Genomic DNA, 21658 nt, shown 5'->3' on the forward strand with positions numbered 1-21658 from the left:
CTTTTAAAAATTCTTGTAGTCAACTTTTTACTTTTGAAAATTAAATCTTTGACCTTTGGTAAGTAATACTTCAAAACTTAAAAAAAATTTTTAGATACATTATTAACTAAATCTCCTGTTCAAATATGAACATATCTGGATTTCTTTTTCCAGCTTTTTCTCTCCCTTTGCATCTATTTGTGTTCATTTTTATCATAAAGCATGCCCTAATTTATCCAATAAATATGTTTCTAAAACAACCTTGTTTTGAATCTCTGTAACAGAAATAATGATACCAGGTAATATTTGTGGAATAGTTACCTTGCTAGCACTGGAGAAAAAAAGACAGCTTAGATATAAGCTCTACCTTCATGTTGCTTACTGTCTAGTAGGAAAAGACAAGTATAAATAAATGAGAGCAATAAAGTGTTCCAAATACTCTGATGACATTGACTACAGAACAGGGAGAATATGAAGGCAGGGGTAGTTAATCCCAAATTCTTTATATGGTATTCAAGGCCCTTTGTGTTCTTGTACCAGCCTAATGCCTCAGTGGCGTCCTTTATCATTTTCCCAACCCACCCCTGCTCCCCACAAATACACGTAGGTACTCCATAGTGTATTGAATTGTATTCATTGCCACCCTATATTAAATTTTATTTTCCTGTATGGCCACGCACAGTTGCATTATTTTAATATTAGAATGACCTGAGGGTGTCTCTAACTTGGTAGGAAGCCTAGATCTTGAATGAGATTTGAATCCAAGCATCAGTGGAAAAAAATTAACATCTTCTAGGCAAGATATTATTTCCTCATTGAGCATTTTGGAGATCACATTTCTAAAATAACTGCCCAATCAGTACCTGATTTCTTGAGCATAGTGCCTGAGGGAAAATCCTAAAGAACTCCATTTTATTAACCCATCCAAGGAGCTGGCAAATGCTCTCCCTGGAGGATTTTCTAAAAGCAGGGATCCAAGTCTCCGTGGTAAAAAGCGTGAGCACACAGACTCTCAGCATAACATTTTCTCTTATGGGACACTGTGGGCAATAGGCCTGAAAACATCTATGTAGTTTCCACCACAAATTTTTGACTCTTGCATCTGAAGTTCATGCTGAGAAGTTCATGGCAACAACTTTACACACAGATCTCAAGAGACATGTTTTGCATAAATATAGTCTCCAAGGAACACATATGTAATGCTAGGCTTACAAGTATACCTCTGTGTCAGGAGAATTCAAGCTTGGCAAGTCTCCTTCTTACTCTTCATTTCATTTATTCTACAAACAATCTTGATTACTTACTACGTGTTAGATAACGCTTGAAGAAATTACTGAACTTGCTCTATAAACTTGGATGACTATTCAACCTGTTCCAGTCTTCACTTGCTGGGATGAAGTGGTGAAGGCTGTAGTCGGGTTTTGATGGTCAAATCCACAGCTGCCATCTTAAGAGTGTTGCATATACCAGAGTTCTGGTCATTTTTTCTTGAGAGAAACAAGGACACTTCCACATTATTCCAGGAGGGTTTCTTTTAGACTCTATTATTGATTGTGGTTCTGATACGAGATTTGTCAAAGGAAGCCAGCCTAGCTGAAATTTTCCATTATCTGAATTACTTCCTTAAAATAGCTTACAAAATTAAAAAAAAAAAGTATTCTGATTCACCTTTAATGATAACCATGGTATAGTACCAAACTTTACAAGGACTGGTAAAGATGTCCCCAAAGTTGTGAAATGAAGAAAACTAGATCAAGAAATATTTGCCTTTTACTAGACTGCCTCCCTAGTTTGGGAGAAGTGAGGGCCATAGAAAAGGGTAAGATCCCTGGCTGGTGCTGGAAATGGTTCAGAGGTCTTCTGAGGTGTGTTAGTCTCCTAGCTCCAGAGAATATTTACATCAGAGACAATTACTTAAATATTACTGAAAAACCCAGCCAAATGATTTAATGAGGACTGAAGCACATATAACCATATCACCCCAACATCTTGGCAGACTGCCTCTTTGAGCCATGCTTGGTGGGTAAAGATTTATTTCTGTGCTTTTTGTATGCCAAAGGGGATCCGACAGAGTGGGCGTAGGGGGTGGGGGCAGGAAGGAGATGTTCCATGACTTACAAAATGAACTTAACCCTGGAATATGGAGAAGAGGTTAGGTAAAGGGCAGCACCTGAAGTGAAAGCTTATAAATTGAGAGTTAATGGAAGAGGTTAACTTCCTGAGAAGTGATGCTCACTCAGAGAACCAAGCTGATTTCTAAATTTCTCTCACAGACTCAAAGGATTTGAGATTAAAGAGAAATGGATTCTATTGCTTTCATTATTTATACGACCTTGAGCAAGTCATTTGACCATTGTAGAGATCAGTTTCCTCATCTGTAAAATAAGGAAATTGAATTAAGCAATCTTTAAGGTCCCTTGCAGTTCTGATATCTATGAGATTAGAAGCACTGATACTTAAAGGGTTTAAAAATAGTATCCATTTGTCTTCTCCCTAACAAAAACAAAGCAAGCAAAGGAAAACAGACTACATCCCAGATACAAATTCCACATTTGGGTATTTCGATTGATGATGGATTGTTAATATATACTTCGAACACTACCTTTGTCTTTAGGTTAGAAAAGAATCTCAGCAGGGCAGGATCCCTTCAGGTCTTCCCGGGATCGAATTCCGGAGCCAGTTCATCCTCGCATCTCCCCTGCCCATGCCCTTTCTCTTCCCCTATCCTATCTGAGGAGCTATGGTTCTCCTGCAGCCTGACCCTCTCTCTTTCACCTTCATGCCTTGGTGCACCAACTTCTCTCTGCCTGGTTAACTCTTGCATACACTTCAGGACTCACCATAATAACAGAATCCACCAAGAAACCTGACCTTCCAGACACCTTGCCCACCCGGCCGGACGCTTTCCCCCTGTGCCCACGCTAAAAGCAAAGTGTTATTTAGCTGGCCCTGTCTTTTCTTGCTTTCTAGCATCTGAGCATAACTCCATTATCATAATTTTCAATTGTTTGTTCACCCTTCTTCCCCGCTAGTCTGTAAACTCCTTGAGGGTAAGGGTCTTTTTATTTATTTTTGAGTTTCAGGGTTGAGCATTTTGCTAATTAATGTTGCTACATAAGGGAATGAAACAATAATTTAACACTATTCAGGGAAAGATGCAGACAAAAAGTAACATCTTTAAAAGAAAGCCCAGACAAATGTCTGCTTTTTCTAATAGTCTGTTGCAGACGAATGCTCTGTCACCTTCCCACTGGGAAGAGTCTAACAGTGGAGGTGATACTAATCACTTCCCATTTGCATGCAATTGCCCATTTTCCTGAGCTGGGTTTGGCTGGTAGCAATGGAGTCTAATCTGGTCCCATCCACTGGAGAGCATTCCATTCTAATAGCTGCCTTGCCATAAGGTGGAAATGCATCACGCACAAGGTACTTATTTCTGCATCATAAACTTCTAATGTTTCTTTAGGCTGATGGGTTTTGTGTTTTTTGAAGTTGGGAGATGAGCCAAATATTATTTTCTTTTAGGTGAAGTCTTAGATTGTCCCACCCCTTGTGCTACCCACCTGTCCCAGTGCTCAGTGGAAACATGGGATTTCTGGAGGTGGCATATCTCTTTTCCAAAATGCAGTACACTCCTTAAAATCAAATATAAATGTCCAGATGCTGACTAGAGATAAGAGGTCAGCCATTCTTGGAGTTTAACTCTCAGGGGGTGCACAGGTCCCAGTTTGGGGCACACTGCAGTCAATCCATACTATCTCTCCCCCAAAGCATCCTGATACTTCTCCCTCTAATTCTTTGTGGGGTGGGGTAAATGCAGGATGGTGGCAGAAAGTGGAAAGTGGCCCCTAGCTGGAGCCACTGATGGTTCAGGACTCATCCTAAGGCTAGGTATTGAGATGGATCCGTGAACACAGAAATGAATAGGACACGGTCCCAAACCCCATGAAGACTACAATTTAATAAAGAGACAGATAATTAAATTACAATACAGTGGGATAACTGTTAACATAGAAGCAAACACATACCCTTTGATGCAATTTCTTATCTCCTTGATGCCTGATGGAGTGGAGTACAGTGTGTAAAATGTGGTCCTCTGCTGCCCTAGGATATCTATTTTCCTTTGTTCGTTCACAAGTTCCCTCCAAACTGTTCTATCTTCTGGCCAGTTACAGTTATCAATCTAGAGCAAGTGGACAGGAGGAAAGAGCTGTGACCTGACTCTAGACCCACTCACTAAGGCATCCAACGTCTACCTCTGTGAGGTGCTGAGACCATGGGGAAGAAACTCCTGTGTCCATGCCCTCAAGGGGCTCACAGTCTGGTGTTTGGGGGTGGGGCGGGGGGTGGGAATAGGCATTTAATATGTTTGCAATCCAATCTTTCTTTCTTTTTTTTTTTGTGGTATGCCAGCCTCTCACTGTTGTGGCCTCTCCCGTTGCAGAGCACAGGCGCCAGACATGCAGGCTCAGCAGCCATGGCTCACGGGCCCCACCGCTCCATGGCATGTGGGATCCTCCCGGACTGGGGCACGAACCCATGTCCCCTGTATCGGCAGGTGGACTCCCAACCACTGCGCCACCAGGGAAGCCCAATCCAATCTTTCTTGACCTGGTGGAGGTATCTATGGAGCATAATGAAGACAAAGAGAAGTCTACACTGGAGGGCTTGTGGTGTGTATATGTGTGTGTGTGTGTGTGAGAGAGAGAGAGAGAGGACTTTTTGAGCTGAGACTTGGGAGATGACTAGAAGTTTACCATGCTAACAGTCGGTGACAAAATGGCATTCCAGGCTGGATGTATCTGGTGTCTGGGGAATCAAAGGTGAACACTGTTCTTCCTGAGGTAGGAAAGAGAGGGTTTTAGCAGTGGTAAACTGATAAAAATTTAACAACTGGCTATCCTCTCCCCCTCCTCCAATAAAGGCCTAATTTGTAACGTTTGTTCATTTCCATGGTATAAATTCTCCCACCTTGGCCACTCAATCTACCAAGTGACATTGGTGAACATAGAGCTGAGAAGATACTAACAAGTGGCTACTGCAGCTGGGAGGAGCCACCTCCAGCACACTTGCATTCCCCCTCTTCCTGAAACCAAATAACACACAAGACCTATACAGTCACATCTCCTGGTTGCTCCGAAGTACTGATGATGTACCTCGAAGTCTATGGCAGATTCTCACTGTCCTTGTGTCCTCATGAGACTGGGAATCAGGAGACTTGCCTTGTGGTTCTGACTCTCCAGGAACCCTGTGACTTTGGAAAAGTCACTTAGCCCCTTAGAGAGACAACTAAGTCTGAGCCCTCCAGGGTTTCCAAGACTCTTTCCAACTCTAAAAGTCATTATTTAGTTATTCCAAAGATGTATTTTTTCCACTGATTTTTTTTCTAGGTCACATCTCTTTTTATCTTGGGACAGAATAGAAAGACCTTGGATTTTAAGAAGCTCTGTAGAAAAAAAAGTTCTTTATTGGTTCTGATGAATATTCTTCCTCTGTGAAAGAGACTTTATTGATCATTACAATACTACATTCTGTAAAGAACCTTGTCAGTGATTATGTATTTGGATAAAGTGGGTTTTACTTTCCTTTCAGGGTTGTTATGTGGTTTAATGCGATAATATAGTATGGAATACTGTTGAAGGGTATAAAGTGTTGCTCACTCTTAAGATATTATTTTAAACAGGTGTTTTCTATATTGCAAAAATGTAGATATGCTAAAATAAAAGATAAAGGTAGGTTTATTTATTTTTTAAAATATCTACTATAAGCTGCAATACACGCTGTTTACAATATCTGCCTACAAAATAGATGATGATTTCATGCAAAATGATGCCATATTTTAAATCATTAATGATCTACACTTTACTATTGGGAATACACAAATCTGGTGCTCTGTAAGAAATGTTCATAAACATGTGGAATTAAAACTTAATATGAGGGCTTCCCTGGTGGCGCAGTGGTTGAGAGTCCGTCTGCCGATGCAGGGGACACGAGTTCGTGCCCCGGACCAGGAAGATCCCGCATGCTGCGGAGCAGCTGGGCCCGTGAACTATGGCTGCTGAGCCTGCGCATCCGGACCCTTTGCTCTACAACGGAAGAGGCCACAACACTGAGAGGCCCGTGTACCGCAAAAAACAAAACAAAACAAAACAAAACAAAATTTAATATGAGTCAATTTTATTTTGTTTTGTATAAGAATAATGTCATCAGACATTTCAGCACTCCTGGCTGAAGTATTTAGAATACACTGAAACATTAATGGAAACATACAAAAAATTCTCTTTGATTAAAGAGTGAAAAGTGTCTGAATAAAGAATTTAAAAGGATTTAAAGTATCAGTAAGTAATTTATCTGGCTTAGAGATTTATACGAGGAATCCACCAATTATTCTCCTTTCCTTTTCATATCAGCAATGCTTAAAAGCTTTATCTTGGCAACACTAATTGAATCCACTGATTGTGTTATTTCAGACTAACAATTTGTTCATTCAATGGACAATTTGTCAGTGGTTAGGGTTGAACTAACACGTTACTTTACTGGGTATTCATCTATTCCACAAATATTTGTTGCACTCCTATTATATAAGACACTGTTAGACACAGTGGAGATATAAAGATGGATCAGATTTGAGAATTCTGTAATAGGTTGAATGATGACCCCCCCAAAAAAGAAATTTGTCCATCTCCTAGCTCCCCAAACCTGTGACATTATTTATTTGGAAAAAGGGTTTTTGCAGGTATAATTAAGAATCTTGAAAAGAGGAGATAATCCTGGGTTATTCAGGCAGGGCCTAAATCCAATAAGGGTCTTTATGAGAGGAAGGCAGAGGGACATTTGACACAGACAGAAGACAAGAAGCAGTATGGTCATGGAGGCAGAGACTGGAGTGATGTGGCCACAAGTCAGGGAATGCCAACAGCCAACAGATGTTGGAAGAGGAAGGACATTAATTCCACCTAGTTTCTCAAGAGAGAGCACTGCCCGGCCATTACCTTCATTTCAAACTTCTGGCCTTCAGAACTGTGACAGAATAAATTTATGTTGTTTACGCTACCAAATTTGTATTAATTTGTTATGGTAGCCTCAGGAAACTAATATAGATACTGTCTTCACTGAAGAGAACATATTTCTTTCTATATTCTATTGTTGCCTTAAGTTTGATTAGAATAGGAGTTTGGAAGAAGGAGAGATTGCTTTCTATTGGAGGTATCAAGACATATTTACTTGGAAAAAGGCATCTGAGAATACCTTGAGGAAGAAGAATTTGAGAATTCTTTTAAAAATGAATAGAACTTGGACTTAGAAAGATGGCACGGATGATAGTGGTGCTGGAGGATGGTGGTGGTAGAGGACGGTTGGGGCAGATGTATCTGGGGTGGAGGTGGAGGGGAGCAGGGTATTACAGACAGAAGCAAGCTTGTGATCAAAGGCCCTTCCCACAAGCTGTAAAGTGAGAGACCTGTACAAAGAAGACGAGGGGTTCAATTAGTTTGGGAATGCAAACCATTCTGGTTTTAGTCTCATGTGTGTCTCTTACATTCAGACAAGAATGTAAGCTCTTTCTGGTTTCAGCAAGAGTTCTGACTAGCTAGAGTGTGGACTTCATTCCATCACCTACAGGCAATTTGTTTCTAATTTCTTTTTAAGCAGGGGGATGACAAGGTCAAACCATGTTTAGAAGGATTTTTGGCCATGGCACGATTTGGATGGGGAAGGTATTGGAGGTGTGGAGAGACTGGTTAGGAGGAGATAATATTAGTCCAAGGAAGAGGGGTATTATGGGTTGAACTGTGTCTCTCCTAAATTCATATGTTGAATTTCTACCCCTCAATGCCTCAGCATGTGAGTATTTCAAGATAGGTTTTTAAAGATGTAATTAAGGTAAAATGAGGTTGTATGGGTGGGTCCTAATCTAACATGACTGGTGTCCTTATAAGAAGAGATTAGGACACAGACAACACATAGACCGAGGGGAGACCACGTGAGATCACAGTGAGATGGTGGCCATCTGCAACCCAAGGAGAGAGGCCTCAGAAGCCAAACTTGTTGACACCTTGATCTTGGACTTCTAGTCATAGTTTCTCTAGACTTCTGAAAAAATAAATTTCTGTTGTTCAAGTCACCTGGTCTGTGGCATTTTGTTATGGCAGCCCGAGCAAAGTAATACATGGGGTTTATACTAAGGCAGTTTTGTGACAAAACACAGCATTCTACCTGGAGATTTTTGATGTTTGATGTTCTACCTGGAAATTGGTGCTGTTATTTGCTCTCCTAGATAGAGATGTGGCCAATCTTAATAAAAAGACACACAGTTTAACACCGTGACCTCCCAAATGGAGGTGTACCATTGCCATGTTCTAATGCTGAGAACATGGTACATCTCAAGGCACAAGAACAATACCAACTTTATAGTTGCTGTAATATCTTTATGTCTTTCCAGGATATTAAATAGGATCTCTTCTGGTTCACAAACTCTGTGCATTTTGCTCCTGCTTTCTTGATCATAAATAATGATATAGGACAAATGCTGCCTTCAGGTCTTTGTTGATTGAGTTATGAAATATGCCCATTGCCTGAGCTTCTGGGCATCCAGCCACAGAAATCCATCTTGATCCTCCCCTTCCTAGCCTGTCCAAAATTTACCTATCAGTCAGTCTAATGCCTGATTAAGTGTATGGGTTTGTCCTGAACGTGAACAGCAGTTGGGAAGTAAATGAAAAAGATATGGACTATCCCTGTAGTTCATATTGCAGGTTTCTAACTGAGAAGAAAACATTGTTGGGGCATCAGGATGGAGTGATATAAACTGACTCAGTCAAATTCAGCTGTAAGAAGTGGGGCCAGGAGCCCTAAAGGATGCCCATTCAGGTGACCCAGTGAGGGCTAGTGTGATGTTCTTCAGCCTTCTGTAGTGGGGAAGCTACAACTTGGGGAAAGCAGAGGAGGTAAGAAAACTCAGACTAGTCTTAATATTTTTCCCATTTATACTTTTTTTTTAAAGGTCTCATGGAAAATAGATCTACTGACTGTCTAACCCTGTGCTGCACATTATGGTCCCTGTAAAGCTGGCTGAATCTGCTGAGTACCCAGCACCACCCTATATGTTCTAAGGGTGAAGGAAAATACAGGCTCTCAAGAAGCTGATGATAATTTGGGAGGTAGGTCTCTTATTTACCTTATCATTTTTGTAAGTTAGTGTGGAACAGACTGAGCTACAGTTGGCTGACTTGCTGTGGGGTATCAGGCAGCATCTGATTCTTTGCTAATATGTGCTCAACCATGAGCCAAGTGAGATGGGAGCCACGAAAGGAGAGTAAGACCCATCTCTGTCCCAAGAGCTCTTAGGTCAGCGAGTACACTTGACTTTCTTAGATGAAATAGCAGGTAATAAGAGGCAGTGTTCAAATGAATGCTGTCACTCTCTATGTGCTTGAGAACTTAGAATTTCACGAAATTAAGAGGACCCCATAAGCCAGTTTAGTTTTAGGAGGCTTTGTGAAAAGTAGGGCTTGGGATATTAATTAATTCATTTATTATTCATGCATTTTCCATCCACACAGAAAATATTATAAGCTGTATACAAAGTTCCAAGTTCCGATAAAATGTCGAAGGAGACAGGCGTGATTCCTATCCTTTGGAGCTTGCAGTCTAATGTGAGACCAATGTTAGACAAGTTATAAGTGCCTTGAAAGAAAATAGGGGGAGTAGTCTGGAGGAGTGGGCAGTCAGACTGATAGTTGCTTAAGCATCCAATGGATGAGTAAGAGGATCAGGCAGTGGAGGTGGGGAATATTCTAGGTATAGGACACACACATGCAGAGACTTGAAGGGGAGAAGGCACTGCCTATCTACAGAAAGGCAATAAGCCACTGTGACTGGAGCACAATAAGGGGGAAAATACCATCCAGTGGGGTAAAAAGACAATTCTTATTTCTGATGTTTCTGGGGTCATAGATATCTTTAACGATCTGTTGAGAGCAATGCACCCTCTCTCCAGAAATATGTTCATACATTCCCAGTTCTGGAAGTTCACAGATGTCCACAAGCCTGCTCATGAACTTCAGAGTGAGAACTCTGTCTGAGGGACGGATGTGATTGAACTGGCTCTCTGGAGGAAAAAATGTTTTGGCCCAAGAGAGGTTGGGAATGAGTGGTGTTTGTGGGATGGTGGCAGGCAGGGAGTTCTCACTGGGCAGGGTTTTTATCAGTCTCACTCCAGTTCCATTAATGCTCTCAATTCACAAAAGTCAAGGTGAATACTAGGGGAAGGGATATTTTTATGCTTGTGTGCATCTTGAATTTGCTTGCAATGCTAACAGTGGCATTTGGCCTTTAGATAATGAGTTCTCTCCTCCTCCTGGCACAGCTTTCTCCTCCCAGTGAGGTTCCCATCAGTACCAGTGAGTTCGTACAATGTGTGAGTGAGGCTATGGCAGAGAAATAGACTCCATGGTGTTGATTTTCTGACTCAATGGGCTTTGAAAACATTAACAAGAATATTAGCAAAGCTGTTGGATACAAATCACTTCCTAATGCATTTTAATTAGTCATTGGCCAGTTAAATTAATCAGTTTTTAAAGTATGTGTAAAGTTAAATTAATCAGTTTGTAAAGTATGTGGAAGGAAAGGTCTATTAAAATAGCATTCATGGGGCTTCCCTGGTGGCGCAGTGGTTGAGAGTCTGCCTGCCGATGCAGGGGACATGGGTTCGTGCCCTGGTCTGGGAAGATCCCACATGCCGCAGAACGGCTGGGCCCATGAGCCATGGCCACTGAGCCTGCGCATCCGGAGCCTGTGCTCCACAACGGGAGAGGCCACAACAGTGACAGGCCCGCGTACCACAAAAAAAAAAAAAAAAGAAAAAAAAAATAACATTCATGTTGGTGAGGTAAACTTTTCCATAAACTTAAAACGACAGTCTGGTTACTTCCTCAAATTGGAAAATGTGGGCAGGTAGGTATGCAGATTCCCTGTGGAGACTATTTTCAATATTAATTATCTTGCTGTGCCTTAAATGGTTTTTGTTTGGGTGTTAAAAGGTTTGTGAAGATTAGATTATTTAAATGGCAAAAATCAATTTTCCTGAACTTAGACAGTCTTTTGCAGTCAATTATAAAAAGCCAAAAGGGGTGAAGGGAGAGGGGGTTTTTATACATCTCCTTTCTTCTTTTTCAAATGTGAAAACAAACTGAATTGTTAGTACAAAGACAAGCAAACTGAGCATGAGAGGAAAAGCAGTGGGTATAAAACACAATTGTCTTTCTTAGACTGACAGTGAACTGGGTGGGAGGGGAAGCCAGTAGCTGTGGCCATGGCCAGAAACCTCATCACGAACTGTATTCCCTGAGCTCAGAAATTTCTTAGTTCAGGTGTCAGGAGGGCTCAGGCAGAAAATGTGAGATAAAAGTGTGCAGTGTGACTGCTCAGAGGAGGGGCTGAAATACGCCCCAAGGAAAGGGAATGTCATCTGTCAAACTGTGAACGCCTGTCTCTTCCCCAGAGTCAGTGTGTAGTTTGAGCAAAGTTTGATTTGAATTCTGCAGATGAGTAAGCCTGTAGTCTACCTCAGGCCTGTGCTCAGCTCTGAGTTGGACCTATCCACAAAGAACTTCCTTTTGGGCAGAGGAGAGAAGCCTCATGCACCAGTATAGCTCCTGCTGAGCAGGCTGTGTTATGTACGGGCCATGATGAAGAGGCCGAATGTATAGTAGCCTTGCAGTGAATGTTTGGTAATCATACTAGTTTGCTAGGGCTGCCATAACAAAATACCACAGACTGGGTGGCTTAAACTTCAGAAACTTATTTTCTCACACTATGAAGGCTGGAAGTTCAAGATCAGGGTGTTGGCAGATTTGGTTTCTCCTGAGGCCTCTCTCTTAGGCTTGCAAATGACCACCTTCTCTGTGTGTGCATGCCCCCCTGGTGTCTCTTCCACTTCTTTCAGATTAGGGCCCCACCCTTATGACCTTATTTAACCTTAATTACCTCCTTAAAGGCCCTATCTCCAAATACAGTCACAAGGGGAGTCAGAACTTCAACATATGAATTTGGAGGAGACACGATTCAGTCCATAATATTCAGTGAATGCATGACTGATTGGATGAAAGGGGGAATAAAAAATATAAGTGCATGGAAAGAAAAGATTAATTTTGACTCGAAGAATTAGGGACATTTCTTAGAGGATATGTGATTTGAGCTAGGCCTTGAATAATGGCGAGGACATTGACAGGACTGTACAAGGGAGGGAAGGGAAGCTATATCTTGCAGAGGACAGAGAAGACTTTCATAAGAGTCTAAACTTGTAAAAAATTATCCCCTATAACTCAGTATAATGGTCTCCACACGGGAGAAAGATGGTGAATTGAACAACAAAACCTCGTCATATATCAAAATTGCTGAAATACATATTATGGTAAATTGAAAGGGAAATGGGAAATAGGAAATTTTTAAAATATGGTGAAATATACACATAGGCACACAGAGAGGAGAGAAGAAGAAAATGTATTTAGAAAGTGAAGAGAGAATGGATCCTTCCATTCCCTAGAATTCTGCCATTTGTGGAATCATGACGGGAGGCAACCACTATGCTCATTTCTAATTCAATCATCTGGGGCCTCCCTGGTGGCGCAGTGGTTGAGAGTCCACCTGCCGATGCAGGGGATACGGGTTCGTGCCCCGGTCTGGGAGGATCCCATATGCCGCGGAGCGGCTGGGCCCGTGAGCCATGGCCGCTGAGCCTGTGCATCCGGAGCCTGTGCTCCGCAACGGGAGAGGCCACAGCAAGGAGAGGCCACAGCAGTGAGAGGCCCGTGTACAGCAAAAAAAAAAAAAAAAAAAAAAAAAAAATCATCTGTTCCTTGTGATGTGAAAAGGAAATAAAAATGGAGTTGGTATAGCTAAGGGAGCTCTCTAAAATGGAGCTGGAAGACTATTGAGGAAGTGTGATTTATGCAGTCTCAGCCTGGATGGGATCTGACCTTTTGACCATTTACTGTCCTAACAAAGGCATCCAGAAAATCTGCCAGAAATTCAAGATACTTATTGGATACTTACCCTAAAAAAATCCCTGACAGCCATCCCTTAAGGACAAATATTTTCTTTCTTGTGTCAGACCACAGCCTCCTGGCTTTTGCCTTTATAAGCCCCTGACCCTTTCTCTTCCCTGGAACACTCTTTTCAATTTTACCCAAAACTGTGTATCCTGAATTGCAATTCTTAAGACCCCAAAGAAACTCTTTTCTTTTTCTTTTTTTTTGGTTGACAGAATATGAACACACATTCAATTTATCTCTATAGTGGCAAACAGAGTGTTCTGGAGTCTTAAGTTTGAATGATACTTTCACCTGATAATTTCACATAAAGAGAAATTTTAGTTATTGTTTTAATATTCAAATGGCTATTAGTAAATTGGATGAAGAGGCAGCGAGAAGTAATTGTGAAGACGAGAGAGATGAAGAGAAAGATGAGATTAAGAGTTGAAGGAGAACCCTCATACACTGTTGGTGGGAATGTAAATTGATACTATGGAAAACATTATGGAGACTCCTTAAAAAATTAAAAATAGAACTACCATATGACCCAACAATCCCACTACTGGGCATATACCCAGAGAAAACCATAATTCAAAAAGACACATGCACCCCAATGTTCATAGCAGCACTATTTACAATAGCCAGGTCATGGAAACAACCTAAATGTCCGTCAACAGAGGAATGGATAAAGAAGATGTGGTACATATATACAATGGAATATTACTCAGCCATAAAAAGGAAAGAAATTGGGTCATTTGTAGAGATGTGGATGGACCTGGAGAGTGTCACACAGAGTGAAGTGAGTCAGAAAGAGAAAAGCAAATATCGTATAATAATGCATATATGTAGAATCTGGGAAAATGGTATAGATGATATTATTTGCAAAGCAGAAATAGAGACAGACGTAGAGAAAAAATGTGTGGATAACAAGGGGAAAAGGGGTGGGGTGGGAGGAATTGGGAGACTGGGATTGACACATATACATTACTGATACTATGTATAAAATAGTATCTGATGGGGGCTTCCCTGGTGGTGCAGTGGTTGAGAGTCCGCCTGCTGATGCAGGGGACACGGGTTCATGCCCCAGTCTGGAAGATCCCACATGCTGCGGAGCGGCTGGGCCCATGAGCCATGGCTGCTAAGCCTGCGCGTCTGGAGCCTGTGCCCCGCAATGGGAGAGGCCACAACAGTGAGAGGCCTGCGTACTGCCAAAAAAAAAAAAAAAAAAAAAAAAAGTGTCTGATGGGAACGTAATGTATAGCACAGGGAACTCTACCTAATGCACTGTGGTAACCTAAATAGGAGGGAAATACAAAAGGGAGGGGATATCTGTATGTGTATGGCTGATTCATTTTGTTGTGCAGTGGAGGCTAATACAACATTGTAAAGCAAACATACACCAATAAAAATTAATAATAAAATAAAGAGATGAAGGAATACCTAAAAGGAAGAAATAGGGGATGCGCAAGAAGAAGCAGAAACAGGAGTCGGATAGGTTTACAGATGGAGTGTTAGTCAAAGCAGGCAAATTAGTTGTGTGAATTACTCTTGTTGCTCCCTTATTGTTTTCATGAGCTATTGAAAGGCAACACAGTGAGGATTAATACCTCTCTTCATAGAATCCACTGGTTAACTAATGATAATAGTTCTTCAACTCCTCTCCCTCAAATCCTAAAAAACTCTGTTCGGAATGGGAGAGGGACCATAGCCCACCTGGAATAAATTATTCTCTGGGCTTTGAAACAGGGAGCAGAGTAACACCACCCCACATTCTAGCACACTGCTGTTCAATCTTCTCCCTCCTCCAGCCACACCTGAGCAAATGACACTCCCATTATTCTCCCAGCTGGTTTGAACCCTCCTTGAGGGGTAGAGAAGAGGACACGGGCTTTTCCAGGAGGAGGTTTCAGAATTTCAGGTGTGTGTAGGGGATGTGCAGGGTTGGGGGGCACAGTGAGGTGCTGGTGTAGTTTGAAATCTACTTGCTAGGAAATTCCAGTGCTCCCTTCCAAACATAACCCCCACTCCTGATCACACTTGGTTTGGAATTATTGTTGTAGAATTCTAATCTAAGGTCCCCAGTCTTAAACCAAAGCCTGATACTTAGCGCAGAGGAGGCAGAAGTCCACAGAACTGGATCTGGTTACCCAGAGGGCAACAGGAGGATACTGTTATCTGGCATTATGTAGAAAGCGGGCAGGAACACATACACTGATTACCTGAACTCTCCATCTTTTATTTTCTTTTCCTACTTCAAGCCATCCCATCCACTAAAGTGATCTTCCCAAGTATCCATGGGGTCACAACATCTACCTAAAACCCAGTTATCTTCAGGGTCCTCAGAATAATATGGTGTCTTCGTGAAAGACCCCTATAATCTTTCCTAGCCTCACCCTGAGTATATGCAGGCTATGGTGGGAGGATCGGGCGTGGATTGAATATTTTTAAAGCCTTAGGTAATGCTTGGCCCCAACTTGAGCCATCTTTTCTTCCTCGGCAGCCTCCTTGCACATTGCTTAACCACAGGCCTCTCATCTCATGACCCTGTTGATCTCATTTGCCATATCTAAGAATATTCCCAAGAATGGTACAGACACAACTGGCTGATTCACTCAGTCAAGGGAAAGTCAGAAGATTGGAGTCTAGGTAGAAGTAGTGTTAGAAACAAGCACTTGCAGCAGAAATTTCCCAACTGATTTAAAAAGGCATTATTTGTTGAAACAATAGATTTTTATGTGGATTGAGAAGGTTTCTCGATTTCTCTCCATTTTCCTATAGTACGGATGTCAGCTTTTTCCATTAATGTTGCGTTTTATTGAGATCACTGCTTCCCACCAGTGGGTTAGAGCCATAAGTGCTCTGATTTTTAGCCATCATAACCTCTCATTACCCAGGTTGTTTGGCCTCATGATCACATAAAGCATACAATAATAGAACCACTGGCATTTTAGATTCTATTACAATTCATATTTTGTTTAGCACTTCCCCCCCTGTACCCTTTAATTTCTGTGCATGGCTGAACTGCTTCATTTCCATGGAAATGAAGTTAGACCCAGTGGCTGCAGGCGTTTTTGTTCTAGAGGTGATGATTCATTTTTGGGCTTCTGGGTTTTTCTACCCATAGTGGAACAAGCACATACACACGCATAGAGCTTTTCCAGACTGTGTTGCTTTCATTACCTTTCCTAAGAATAGATATGGAAACAAATCTTTGCTCTGCTCAATTGTTTTTCAGACCAATGGCCCTTAGAAGTCATAGAACAAGTGCATTTAAATGCATTCTGCGTGGCCATGATAACCAAAGGCTTGTTATTTTATTGATATTTCCTACTTTTGGTTGAAAACATACACATACACACACTGAGACAGACACAATGTCAACCATTTTTTATGGAATTGACTGTTTCTTAATGGGTCACTTAATTGATCAGTGCATGCTTGCTGAATGAAGTGACCACTTTGTCCCCCTTGAATTCAACTGATTATCAATAAAAGTCATCACGCTGGTTTGGGGGTACAGACAAAACTTTAGCAGCATGTTGAAAATATCTTTGCCTTTCTCATTGTTTTCATGGTTGTATAAAGAGTCTTAATAATATCTGAACACAGACAGTCCTTCTGAATGAAGTAAGTTAATGACATCATAAGCTGCCTCTATGGGAAATAATTTTTTTCGGTTAAGTAGTGTGAGAATTATAGAACTTCCTGCTGCTACCACATTTGATGTTATGCCACAAGTAAAGTCTCTGCCATTCCTTTTAACGCCTGTTTGTAAGAACTGCTCATCCCCAGAAGAACCACGAAAAAGACCGAGGCTGGGCTTCCTCTATTTTAGCATCAGGCTCAGGTCTTTTTCTTTCCTATTTCATGCTACTATCTCAGCTACCAGAACACCTGAATTGGGCAGTTTTTGCTTGCTTTGTCTTCAATTTTGTCCATCACAGATTTGATTCATTTCCTCTCAGCCCTTCATTTAGTTTCCTATGCCGTCCTTTTCATCTGTCAAACTTCCTTAGCTCTTGACCAATTTGGGCCTCAGATAGCTTCCCTAATCCAAAAAAATACTTGGGTCTTTGAATTTATTCCATCAAAAACATGAATTCAGTGAAATGTGAAGGCTTCTAGTTCAAAACTCTGAGAGGAAGTGTTTTTGGTAAATTTCTGGAAGATGAAATGTGGGTGGGAAAGATTGCTGGATAAATGGGTTGGGGGATTCATAGTTGAGAGCTCACACAGGGAGGGAGAGTTTGTCATAAAGAATCTCTTTTCAAGGGATGGCTCCCCCAAAAGGGCGATGTGAGGATGAGGAGCTGAAGTAGAGTGATGGACAGAAATTAAGGGGACTGGAGAGAAATCTGTTTCCTAAACGGCCACATGAGTGAGCCTTCTGACCACAGCATTTGCCTCTCTGTTGATATATGAGAATTTCATTCGAAAGAAGTAGAGAGGCCTCAGTGGAGAGGCAGAGTGCCTCCAAGAGTCCTTCCTTGTTTTGTCTATTTTTTTTGTGTGGTCTTTTGGGGGTTCTCCAGCCTGCTTGCCTGTGATCCACGTGTGCAGCACGCTGGAGACCTGCCAGCAGGTCCTGCCAACTTGCAGAGCTTTCCTGCAGCCTCTGTCTCAGGGTGGAAGAGAGAACTTTGGCTCCAGAGTGGAAACAGAAAGGGGATCTCTGGGATTAGTGATGGAAGATGTGCATCTCAGATGTGGTTGGAAGAGACGCTGGATCTGAAGATGCGGAATTGAGTGGGGAGAATGAAAGGACAGTTCAGCCAGTAGGAGAGCACAGTGGTAAAAGACAGGGACGTGGGGTCAGATGTTCAGAGCTCAGAAAAGTTTTCAGTTACAGGAGAGCAGTAGGTTTAAAACTCACTACTATTTTTTAAACAGTGGAACTTTTTGTGTGTAAGATTTAAGTATAATAGATTTATACGTTAAATATATACATAATATATTATTTAATATATACGTTATATATTAAGTATATACACAATATAAATATTAAGTATAAACATGAAATATAAATATTAAACATAGGCATAAAATTTAATAAATATAATAAAATTAGAGGCAGGGGCTTACCTGTTCAGCATCTCCTTCCCCACTGTTAATTCCTGACATGGATTCTATAGCATTTCCATAAACACTGGGGTTCCAAAAAATATATAATTTGAAATCTACTGGACCAGACTGTAAAGTACCTATGAGGAAGAGTGGAAGAATGTTGGAAGTGTGAGTTGGGCATTTACTCAGAAGGCTTTGATGGTCATGTAAAAATGTTTGCATTTTATTCTGGAGACGTTGGAAAACCTTGGACATTTATAAATATAAGAATCTGGAAATAAATTATATATATTTGAGGAAGGTTGAACTTTCAGTGTGATGTGGGACAATCAGAATGGTGACACTAGAAGTGAGCAGTCCGGCCTGGGGACTAGAAAGGTTTCAGGCAGGAGGACCTGGGCCACAAGGGTAGAAGCAGGAAGGTAAACCATAAGGTGGTGTGAGAGGTGGAAGTTATAGGACTTGGATGGAGTGTGTGGGCAGGGCTGGAGGTAGAAGCAGAAGTCAAAGGTGCCCTCAAGGATCTAAGTCTGTGACTGGTGGTAAAAATGATGCTATTAGTAGAGATAAGAAATGCAACCCAAAAGGAAAAGCAGCAGGTTTGAGAAAGGGGATGATTTGCTGAGAGAATGTAAGTTGCAGTCTTGAAAGTTCAAATTACTTAGTGATCACGAGGGAGGCTAAAAATACATTGATGGGCTGAGAGATACATTTTGAAAGAAGTTAACAAAAAAAAAAAAAAAAAAGAAGGGAGAGAGAGGAAGCTTATTTTACATGCATCAAAAAAAGAACACCCTCCAGTTCAGTAAGATGGTCCAGCGGGGAAAGATCTTTATAAACTTCCTTCCCAATTCCAATTCCAACCCTCCTGGCTTTGAGACCTTCCCAAGAAGCCCACCTGTAGGACACTGTGTCAGAGATCAGCTCAGGGATGCCCCGTTGCGTGGGTGGTAGAGATGTGCCCCAGCAGGACTTGCTTCTGAGGCGGAGGGAGGGGAAAGAATTGAATGGATGGGAGGGGCTGCTGCCTTTCTCTGGCTTAGAAGCCCAGGGTGCAGTCCAAGAACAGACTGCTTCCCTGACACCTCCCAGACCCTGCCTTCTCAAATGGTCCTCTAAATTGCATGGCCTGCCAACTTCCTGAAAACTGTCTTAAAACACCTGGGATTGAAGGTTAAAATTCACAGACAAAATCCTTTTTGTTGCCATAGCAAGTGATCATCAGTAGTCAAGCTATTCAGAGGACAATGAAATCCCCTCTCTTGTCTGCAGGTGCCTTGGCTGGACTCCCCTTGTCCTAACCTGCCCGCCCTGGACAAGGGGGCTCAGCTGGGTGCAATCTCTCTCTTAGGTCCCCCCACAAGCTCACTGCTACCCTCCAGGATGGCTGATGAAGGGCTGGCACTTGGGCACAAGGCTGCCTGGGGTACGGGCAGGCAGGGGGCTGGGGACAGTTGCTCCCCAGCCTGGCAAGCCTTGCATCCTGGCCTCTGACCAGGCTGGTGGGAAAGGTGCACCTGGGCCTTCTCTTTTCACTGTTCTGCTAACTGGCATGGACTGGGCTGCATTTCTTTTGCTTCGTTTGAAAGGGCTTTGGGAATAAGGATCTCATATAAATGGAAATTATCTTATTGAAAGTAGAAAGTGCAGGTATGTATGAGATGGTGAGAAGCATTTCACATAAGACTTTTGGTATTATTTTCATCTGGGTATGCATGATAGGTGACAAAAAGGGCCGCTACTTTCTTACTGGCTCTGTCCTGGATCCACACCTATTCATTCCTAGATTACTTCCACAGTTCTCTAACTGGTCACCTCTAGTCTCCATTATCACACTGTTCAAAATACACTGCAAGATACCACCATATACATGGATAAAGACTACAATGAAAAATATAACACCAAGATTGGTGAGGTTGTGGAGCAACTGGGCCTTTCCATAGACTGCTGATGGGAGTGTGAATTGGAACAGGTCTTGGGCAAGTGTTTAGTGGTATCTACTAGAGCTGAACATTGGCATACACTTTGACCCAGCAAATGCACTCCTGCTGTGCTCAACAGAAATGAACACACATACCAAAAGGTGTATGAGATGTTCATAAGAACACTGTTAATAGCCCAAATCTGGAAATAGCCCAAATGTCTCTGTCAATGTTACAAGTGTTAAATTGTAGCATATCAGTACAATGGGTATTATACGGCAATAGAAATGAATGAACTGCAATCCTACCACAATATGGTTGAATCTCACAAACACAATAGTGGGCAAAAGAAGCCAAACACAAAAGCACACGTACCATAGTGTTCCATTCATATGAAGTTCAAAAACCAACAAAATTAATCAATAGTATTAGAAGTTAGGATAATGGTTACCTTTGGTGGAAGAGGGGGCTATCAATGACAGGAAGGGAGAATGAGGGGGTCTTCTGTGGAGCTGACAGTGCTGTGTTTCTTAACCTGATTACTGGTTACTTGGTTACTTGTTAGGTAGTTACTGGTTACTGGTACTGCATTGCATGGCTGTGTTCACTTTGTGAAATACAAGTGTACACTTAATCTATATTCTATGGTCTATATTATACTTCAACAAAATTTATAAAATAAACAAAATAAAACTCTCGTTGTTTTGATGATGTCACCCTCCTGCATAGAAACCTCAACTGGTTCTCCACAGCATTCCAGTTAAAGTTTAAATTCCTTAACTTCCAATATGAGCTTTTACAATCTGTCCCCATGTATTTCTCCAGTACCATCTTCTACCCATCCCTGCTAAGTACCCTATGCTCCAGCTACACTGGAGTTTTTTACCCATTATTTTAGTCTTCCATGCACTTGTATATCTTTAAGACTTTACTCATGCTATCCCCTCTCCTTGGAACATGTGTCCACATTTGTTTACTTGCTCACTTATCTCATAAAATGTCACTTCCTTTAAGAAACCTTCTCTGACTTACCTGGACAGGCGTACTTGCTTCCCCGGTGCTCATATTGTTATTAAAACACACCTGTTTAGTTCAAAGTAAACCCTGATATGTATTTGCTAAATTAATGATTTCTTGGTGAGCAGAGCAACTAAAATAATGGGATTCATATTTCTAAGGACCTTGTGTCATGGATAGATGCACAGACTGTCACTAGGAATGATGGGCTTTGCTGTTTCTCATTCTGTTCACTTAGTGCTGTTGCCTTACCCCTCGCAAAGGAAGAGCATCTTTGTGGGCTTCAAAGCTTTTTTTGTGGCTGCATTACTTACCAGTGCTATCTCTTGATGGTTCCGGTAGCAGCTGCAAACTAAAGATAACTTTATTTTGCCCTTATCTTTTGGGGGGATAGAGAGGAATAAGGAAGATACATGTATTTGTTTATTTCAAGTTAAAATACTATTTTAATCTACTGGGTATGAACAAGAATAAAATAGGGTCAAATTCTGTCATATTCTTAGGACTCTCTGTGCTTCTTGGGCTGTGTTTTATTCTTTAAGCTACATCTCGAGAGAAGTTTCTAGATGTCAAGATTTCATTTCTGCAGATTTAGGTCTCTGCATATTACTTTGATCACACTGTATGACTCAGAAATAATCTTCC

Source organism: Mesoplodon mirus, assembly GCF_964341445.2.
Source record: "Mesoplodon mirus genome assembly, chromosome: 6".
NCBI lineage: Eukaryota > Metazoa > Chordata > Mammalia > Artiodactyla > Ziphiidae > Mesoplodon > Mesoplodon mirus.